Below are 10,162 nucleotides of genomic sequence, written 5' to 3'. Positions count from 1 at the left end.
GCAAATCAATGTCTTTCAATGGATCGATTCGGTGGAAGAAGAGGAAAGGAAACTATGGTAACAACATCTGTGTGAGGAGAGACGCCAGGGCCAAGACGTAACTCATGCATGTTAGCTTAAAGCACCCGGTGTAATGTACTCTCACTCTCTCTCTCTCTCTCTCTCTCCCTCACACACACACTCCCACCCATGCACTTACACACTTCACACAGCTCGAGTATTCTAAGTAGATACATACTTTGACTTAAGCGGTTTCTCTTACGTGACCCACTTAAGTCACCAACTCTGACTCTCCGGCCCCTCAGGAAGCTCACACAAAAAACCCTAAGAAAAGAAAATCGATTCTGTATTTTCTCCAGTAAAGGGTCTCTTCTTCATGGCGCCAGTGTGGTGCAGGCGAGATGACCGATTACAACCTTCAGGGAGTCCGAGAAGTCTAGACAGGAGGAGATAAAAGTGTAGAAAATGGTCTCCAGATCCCAAAATGAGAGAAATGAGTTTAATTTAGCACCAGAGCCTCAATGATTAAGACGTTTACTTTGAGGAAGGTGATGCCACAAACCACGATACGATGAGCCAAAACACGATTATTCAATATGTAATACTTAGTGGATATAATTAGTATTTTAATATACTTTTATATATATTTCTTGTCAAAATACTGAGGCTGTGAATCTAAGCAAATGTGTGACGAAAGCATAAACATGCGTACAGACATCAAGACACACGCACACACACACACACACACACACACACACACACACACACACACACACACACACACACACACACACACACACACACACACACACACACACACGATACACCTCAAAACATGTGAAACCAAACTGTCTCACTGGGACCGTTTATGACTTTATTCTCTCTCTAGACTACATGCATAAATTCAAGGGAAATGTAAAATAAACAGCTTCCATGTGTATGAATGCAAGAACACACGCACGCACGTAAACACACACACAACCACACACAAACACACACACTACGTATGCTCTTGGAAGAGACACAAAGAAGGTCAAAATATCTAAAGTCAGTCTACAGGAACATCAGCTAAACGTAAATGTAGCAAACGTAAACACACACGTAAACACAGACACACACACACACTGCTGTCCAGCTGCAGCCAGGAGTGTCAGCGTCTCTGCATGTCCACACCATTTGCCTCCTTGAAGACAGAAGTGTCCCCCCCGACACCTTCAGTCTTTATTTGGAGACATCCCGGGTCGTTCACTCGTGTGCTTACAGCCCAAGGACGTCTGTGAGACAAATGCCGTACCCGTCATTCCTCTGAATGTATGTGAGCGTGTGTGCCTGTGTGTGTAACACCTTTCTATCCCTTCAGCAGCGGACACACACACACTCAAGGTCACAAATCAGGCCAGGTGGCCATTTGGAAAGATTAAGGACACATTCCAAAAAAAGGAGAGCGTTTGATTTATCTCATCACACCGGCCTCCCTGGTGATGTCGTCGCTACAAGGGCAGAAGAAAGGAGTTATGGAGGAGGGTGGCACCTGATCAATACACCCCAAAAAGGTATCAGGGTAGACACACACACACACACACACCCCTTATATAATATTCCTCAAAATAAAAGTGGAGAGGGAAAGCAAGAGGAAGGGAGGAAGAGGGAGTTTAGAGAGAGAGAGAGAGAGAGAGAGAAAGAGATTCTAAACCCCTCACTAGTCCCCTCTGACAGATGCGAGCTGGGGCGGCGTGCCAGGGCGGTACAGTCTTAAGGTGACAGGCTCTGCCATAGTGAACAAAATTGATAACGCCATATGGCTGGAGGAGAGCGGCTGCGGATTCCGGTCACGCAGCGCCAGAACGAGGAGTAATCCTCCCGCGGCTGCTGTAGGACAACGGTTTTACTGCCCTGCAAGACGGGAGAGGAGAGGAAGGTGGAGGAGACAGAGGGAGGAGGGGCGCACCTCCAGGGAAGGCCACTACGCCAATAGACCCCCTCCTCCTCCTCCTCCTCTTCCTTCTTATCCTCTTCTTATCCCTTCTCCTCCTCCTCTTCTGGTTGGTTGCATCTGTTTAGCTGAACAAACAGAAAGCACAAACACACGCACACACTCTCCCTTCTCAGATAGTTACCCTAATACTTACATAACTACTGAGCACAGGTGAAGTATCCATGTTTGTGTGTGTGCGTCCATGAGGCAGGTGGCTTGGAGCAAGTTTACACTCTTTCACACACACGACGCAGCGCAGGGACTTGCAGAATAAACAAACGCTCCGATAGAGATGCGACGTGTGAGAAACGCAAACTCACACTTGCCAGCTCCTGTTTTTTTTCCCCCCATAGGTACTAGAAGGGGGTCCGGGGAGGAGCTGAGGCGAGGTGGCCGTGGTCTATTCTGTGGCAAGAAGCAATTCATTTGGAGTGTTGCAGCACCGTCGAGCCAGGGAGGTTAGACTTAAACGGAGCGGAGCCGGGTACAGAGGCCTGGGCTTAATTGTTTGATTGATTGGCTGCGACTGCGGGGCATATTTCTGAAGCCCCTCTGCGCCAATCAATGAGTCAATGAGCGCCTCGTCAAACCTCGCAGCTTCCCCCGGCCTCGCAATTCAATTAATCTGGAGGCCTTGGTGGCCATCGCCTGCGATCGCGTTACAACCCTGGAGACAAGCCGCTCCCTCTCTCTCTCTCTCTCTCTCTCTCTCTCTCTCTCTCTCTGTCTCTCTCTCTCTCTCTCTGTCTCTCTCTCTCTCTCTCTCTCTCTCTCTCTCTCTCTCTGTCTCTCTCTCCTTCTCTCTCTCTTTCATTGCTATGGGAGCGCGCTGTTGCAGAGAAGATGCAGCACGGCAGACCTGGGAGGGCTCTTGGGCGAAGGGGGGGAAGGGCGGAGGAGGAAGAAGGAGGATGAGCAGAAGGAGGGCGGAGAGGTTGGCGTTATTAGATTGGTAACAGACACTACATACTGTATCGGACACAAATCGAGTTACCCTCCTAATCTGTCAGTTAAACAAATTATCTTGGCTGTGTGATGCATCAGCAGTATCGCGCCACTCCAGGGGGTTGAGGTAAGAAGGAGGGAGGGAGGGATGGAGGAATGGAGAGAGGGGGGAGGGGGGGACGGAGGGCTAATAGAGACGTGAGAGGGACTGACACTGGCACAGGCAGGGAGGCAAAGAGAGGGAGGAAGACACAACGCAGAGGAAGACACGTCGATCCTATTCGTGAATATTCCTATAAATATACAAACCATTCTCAATATTGTCATGGAAACAGGCAATAGTATCAAGAGGTGGGGGGAAAGGAGAGGATGAGTGGTTTGGAAGAGAGGTGAGAGGTGAAGAGAGAGGTTTCACACCGCCTTTTAATTAATGGCGGCCGAGAAGAAAGAAACCGGCAAGATCTCGAGAGGAAGAGAGATTGACAGTCTTCACGTATAAGCCGGGGCTGAAAGGAAGGTGTGCAGCCCATTAAAAACAGGCAGACAGCTTTGACGTGGTGTTTGGCTCTGTGGGGGGTCTGGGGGAGGAGGTGGGGGGTCAGGGTCAGGGCCAGACCTGCCATTAAAGACTGACAGGTTCATACAGATAAACACAACAAACGAGGAGACACCTGAGACTCTGGGGGGCTTCAGTCTAATATGTCCCAGTAAAGATGGAGACGCCAACGTCGACAACAGAGTGAGTCTACAATCTTAAATCTGAAATGGTTTCATCTCTAAAATGATCAGCTCAATTATTTTTAGCTGTGAAAAAGAAACAATAAGACCTAACTGCACTCTTCGCTCCCTGGAAGCTCTCTGCGTCTACATTTCCACTTTGTTAGGGAAAAATCTTGACTCAACGTACAAAATGTCAAATACATTTGAGAACGGTTAGCTGCGCTCGCCAAGACCCTGAGGAAATGTTCCACTCTTCTAATTGTATGATAATTATTATAGCGTATGCAAGCAGTGTATGGAAGCAGATGTTTGAGAGGGGGGCGGGGCTACAAGGTATGAAGCAAAGCAGCATAGCGGTTAAAACTGACTTCATCTCCAGCGTTTCTTTGATTTCACTTCATCCCACTGCACAGACGAATGAAATACTACATCCAACAGGGGACAGTGTAGGGCCTAAAAGGCATCCACATATTATCAATAAATATTAATTATATACATAAATCTATTTGTAGGTTCTAAGCGTTCTTCTGCGCCGTTTCTTCTGGTGGATGTGCAAAAAAAGGTAGTGATGCAGGACACACGTGGCAAAAACAAATCCTAATCTGGCCTTTACAAATGCATGTTAGAATAAGCAGCTGAACACACACACACACTTTGCACACACATACGCACAGTACATCAGAGAGCGACACCAGCGCATTGACCTGAGAGATCAACACAGGTCTCAAAGGCCTGGTGTCTCTCGTTGACATGACAACCTATGGAGCCTCCAATTAAAAACAGCCACATCCCCCCCCTCATACACACACACACACACACACACACACACACACACACACCCTCTGCCCTTTTCAGCTCCTACTGTGTGTACCTGCTCGTGGGATGCTGAGCACACACTATCGCACTCTGCTGATTCAGAAAACCCAAAGAATCAAGGTCAGCTTCAAACATGCGACCCCCTGTCATTCACACACACACACACACACACACACACACACAGCAAAGCCTCGCTTCACACTGGGTAGAAAATACTGATATTTATTAAATTTTTCCACGATATACAGAACTTCAAAATGTGATTGGACACACATTATAACATGACTAAGCTTCTGTGTGTTTCAGTTTCTTTCAGGCTTTCGGACTTCAATGTACAATCAAACTGGTTGTACATTGGATTAACTGGAACTGATGAGTAATACAGCCATGGACAGTAGCATGACTCACATGTTCTGTTCCTGACATTTACACGTGCTACTCCCGTCACACACTGATGTCAATCCACACTGATGGTGTGTGTGATTAATCAGGCATTTAGCACTAAATGGATATGACTCATTTTCATTGTATTGGAGGGAAGTGAGTGTGGCACTGGTAATCATGCACTATGTGTGTGTGCGTGTGTGTGTGTTCATTCATATGTCATTTCCATGAAAAGTGTGTGTGTGTGTGCATGTTCATTCATATGTTTTTTCCCTGTAAAGTGTGTGTGTGTGTGTGTGTGTGTGTGTGTGTGTGTGTTTTCTGGTTAACAACATGCGTAATCAAGACTCAGAAGAAGAATCTTTCACACACTCACTAACACACACCTGCAGCTCTGTTGCTTGATAACGGCACGAGCTCAGAATATCTTTACGAGTATATTTGATGATATTTGACTTTATTTCCCCTCCCAACTGCCAGGAATTCGCACATTCAAAAATAATCAGAGCCCCAGCCAGAGTGATAAACATCAACCCTGCGCATGAATGCAGAGATTTGATTTCTCCTAATTGCTGCTGTGCACTGAATATGTGAGTGGTTTTGAGGCAATGCGACTCCAAATATGACACTCCATACTTTTCCCTGGAGTGGGGTTAAAAATACAACTGTGGTGAAGAATCATTGCATTCCCCTGGTGTTTCACAACACACACACACACACACACACACACACACACACACACACACACACACACACACACACACACACACAAAACTGTCTCTCAAAAGTCTGCAGAATGAAACTGTGTGTGAGTGTGTGTGTTGTGTGTGAACAGCATCAGGATTGTGTGGATCCGCTATCCCACATCATGTCTCTTCTTGTATCTATGTGCATCACTTTATGCTGTTGTTGCACGAGTTGCATTCTTGTGCCTGTGTGTGTGTGTGTGTGTGTGTGCGTATGTGTGTGTGTGTGTCTCTGCTGGAGTGGTTGTTGAAATATGAATGCTGTGGTGTAACTGCCCCGCTCTGCCACTCGCTGTGCTTCTGCAGTCGCTGTCTTATCGCACTGAGCTGTCACGGGGGAATTCAGCGGCTGATTCAACAGCCATTTCTGCTGCCACTAATTGTCTGTCATCCTAGGCCGATAGGCGGCAGGACACTGACGGACAGAGCCGATAACCAAGCTGGGACACTAATAAATTCAACACAACGCTTGAATGCCGGGGATTTAGTGTTTTAATGGAGGACTTTACCGATTTTTTATCAGCCTAAATCCCAGTACGGCGCTGTAATGAACACAGCTCCATCAAAACCAGGGGACAGCATGTAAATTCACCTCATTTGCTCAAATTGACTTGTCACCATCGGACACCAGGGTGAGACTGAAATCTCTGAGGTGAACATGAGGCAACCAATCCAATTGTTCAAAGTAAAATAAGAGCAATTAAGTTTTTTGCCTTAGAAATTTGAATTTGGAAGTTTGGCACATGAATGTCAACTATGAATTATAACAACTATTTCCAGCATTAGAGCGACCTTAGACATGTATTACCTCAATAAATGATGTGTCACTACCCAAGATGCACAATTGGCTTAAATCCGTGCATGAGATCTAATTTTAGTCTCCTATTTTTGCAAGTGTGGCACCTTTTTTTGCTTTAAACATGGTTGTATACAGGACAAATAAGTGTTGCACCTATTTAATCTGCAAAGGCAGCTCACACTACAACAACATATGAGCACAGATGTGTTTGTTACGTCCACCTCCAGCTCTCCTTTGTATGTATTTCTAGGGTTTGCAGCAAACAAAACAACTCAGATGGCATTTAAATTAGATCCAAATCCCAGGAGTGGATGTTATATTTACCTCGCTGATGCGCGCTGGGCGTTGGGCTAACACTGATTGAACTGCTGCGTTGGCGCGGGGCCTGGGCGTGGTGTGTGTGGGAGCCGTGCTGAATACAAAGGATAACACGCGGTGGAAAACACCTGTCCGGGTTGCTTACACAGACCACGGGAGGCTGAGTGGACATTAAACAGGCACTCAGGTCAATACAATGCAGCTTAGAATACTGCAAACACGCCTAAATATAGCAGACGGTGTGAGGATAACAGCGTTTTTAATACGCTGGACCTGTGCTATATTTGTGTACGAGAAAGTGAAAGTTTTTCCCTTTCTGCTCTTTCCCTCGACTTCTTTTCATCATTTATTTCATCCTCATCTCTCTGTAGTGGTGCACACACACACACACACTCACACAGATGCAGGGGTTTGAAGAAGTACAGGCGTTTCTACTTTATTCCTCAAGGATCCGTCGGCCCTGGCAGACGACCCGCCAAGCTTAGCAAGCCCAGTCCAATCCGGCTCCGGGAAAGCACTGGGGCTCTTTAAAACCTCCACACACACACTCTCTCGCACACACACACACACACACACACACACACACACACACACACACACACACACACACACACACACACAAACACACACACACACACACACACACACAGGCCTGGACGACAGAAGCTGGCTCCACATGCTACCCTCCCTTTGTCTGATCTGGGAGTCGACCATTGTTGTTGTTTCAACTGCAATGCAGTCATCCTGAACGCGTTCTCCTCGCTGGGGGAAAAAAAAGATGATAGACTGAAGACGCGGCGGCAGCTGAGGACAGAGGAGCAGAGAGCAGAGAGGGAGGAAGCCACAGAAGAGACAGAAGGGGAAGTAACAACGTGGCAACACTTAAAAATCATTTTAAAAGGATAAATGAACTTAATTCAAAGGGGAACTATTATGTTTGTTGTTTTGCCTCATTTTTATGATTTAATATAGCTGAACACTATCAAAGCTGAGAAACTTAAAGAGGATTGTTTGGGATATTATACTGCAAAGCCAAGTAGCTGCATAGTGAAGCTAAAAAAAGGACCACACAAAGATGTAATAAAGTGGTAAACATTGAGGAGGATCTAGAAACCCGCACCAAGAGCATGTTTTATTCTCAGTTTGCACAGAAGTGCTGGGAGCAGAAACGGATGGATGCGCTTTCTGAACATTAATGGACACAGAAACTTGCATAATATGTCTCCTTTAAGGGTCCTCAGCACGCCTCATCCATTCCCACACTATCATTATGCTGCATCATTAGAGGGAAATGGAAGGAGTTGCCATGATTTGTCTCAGATGCCATTAAGCACAGAAAACCACTAGAGGGACACGTACGGAATTCCGCTGTTACATTCCAATTAGCCCTCACAAATTAGACCATTTGCAGGCACGGGTTACTCTGCTCAATTTACTTTGCTACTCATTAGAGACGTCCCGGACACTCGCCTCTGACTACGCATGACAACTCCAAGCGCCGGGCTGCCAAGATTACATTCTTGCAGTCCATCAGCTCAGCAGACAGCAGGCAGCAGTAATTTAGTGTATTTCTGCAAACTCAGCTGCAGCAGGTAACGCATTTTTCCTGGCACCCGCAGAGGAGGGAATTACCGGAGACGGACACGACTGTCAAGACTGTTGACCCAAAAAGAGTCTGCAAGTGGGCCGGGGGATGGCTGAGGGGGGGCGGGTGTAAAGAGAGAGAGAGCTGAGGGGACGATGGAGACGTGCAAAGAGAGAATGAGGATGTCAAGAATGGCTGATGCCTTTTCTCTCCAGCTGTCATGTGGGACAAACACACCCAGACAGGGAGACGTGACAAGGTGGTGTCCAAGTCGTCCCAATTCCCCCTGTCGTGACTGTCTGTCTGGCCCGGCTCTAATCCTCTCTGTGAGACTGATACCATCCCTGTTGCCCCCCCAAACTGGATTCCCCCCCCCCCCCCCCTCCTCCACTTGTTTGTTGCGAGATAAACAGGTCAAAGGAGGACATGTAGATATAATATTTATCCCGTTTGGATCAAAAGCTTTCTTTCTTTTGGAAAAGAATCAGCATTGAGATTTGCCACAGCGAAGACACAGAGAGAGAGAGACAGTAAGCGAGACAGATGGAGAAAAAGACAGTAAGTGAGAGCATGATGAAACAAACCGCATGTATGATGTTAAAACGGACGACAAGATGCGCTCGGAACGCTGGGCTTATCTGTGGATGTGATTAAAAAGCGAGTGTTGGGACACATTGTGTTTAACCTACATAGCCTATCTCCAGAGAAAGTCCCTCTTATCTGCTAATAGACCTCAGTAATCCCTAAAACACGCGTGTACTGTACGCTGGCAGCTCCTAATGAATACTCGGTGAGAGAAGAGAGAGAGAAGTCTGCAGGAAACCGACCTCAGCTCGCGTTCTATGCAGCTTTCACAAAGACTCGCACAGTCAGACACGGTTGGAGGATCGATCGGTCGCATCAAAACCTCCTTGAGTGGTTCTCCAGCTCAGACATGCATGTGGGCTGTTATGAGAGGTTTACAGGATGAGCCAGGTGTCCTATTTTCAACAGAAACATCACCGGGGCGAGGCGCTTCACGTACCACCAGTGGCCTGCGCGCCACAGTTTGAGAACCACCAATGTACAAGAGTAGAGAGACACTCCTGAAGGTAAGAAATGTAAGACCCATCTCCCGTAACGCTCGATGATTCCTCAGTCACGCTTTATTGAATCGCACGATGTCAACTGCTGACCCCTGATGAAAACTGCTGACTGTGCAAAATGCTAATTTAATCACCAACATACATAGTCACACACATACGGGGTGAATATGAACATACCAAGCTCCTCCTCAGTTCTGAAGCAATTAAATAGTGTAAACTCCAGGGATTCATAGGTTCAAGGCTTTGATGAAGTCTCTCTCTCTCTCTCTCTCTCTCTCTCTCTCTCTCTCTCTCTCTCTCTCTCTCTCTCTCTCTCTCTCTCTCTCTCTCTCTCTCTCTCTCTCTCTCTCTCTCTCTCTCTCTCTCTCTCTCTCCTCTCTCTCTCTCTCTCTCTCTCTCTCTCCATATTAAATTAGTAGCAATCAAATGGAGATCTGAGAGGAGACGGGAGACGGCTGCGGGGGGTTTTTGGAGCGGAAAATCAGGGACCAGTATGGAAGACGGGCAGTGTGACCAGGAATAACAAGGAATAAGATTAATCGAATTAGAAGAATGAGACGGTATGACTGCAGCTGGACTGGACCTGATGCCTCGCAGAGAAGGAGAGGAACCAAAAGAGGGAGGAATAAGGAGGCCAGCCGGAAGAGGAATGATAGAGATATAGTTTCTATCTGAGTGGGTTGGAAAAGTCGTATTGCGGTAGAGAGAGAGAGAGAGGAGCACGAGGAGCAGATAGCTCAGCAGATTTAGGTACCCTGGGTAACTTTTAGGAGCTGGCACTCAAATGAG

Source organism: Genypterus blacodes, unplaced genomic scaffold (assembly GCF_046128005.1).
Source record: "Genypterus blacodes isolate CSIRO-AG114 ecotype Tasmania unplaced genomic scaffold, CSIRO-AGI_Gbla_v1 ptg000147l_1, whole genome shotgun sequence".
Classification (NCBI taxonomy): domain Eukaryota; kingdom Metazoa; phylum Chordata; class Actinopteri; order Ophidiiformes; family Ophidiidae; genus Genypterus; species Genypterus blacodes.
Note: the sequence above shows the minus strand (reverse complement) of the source record.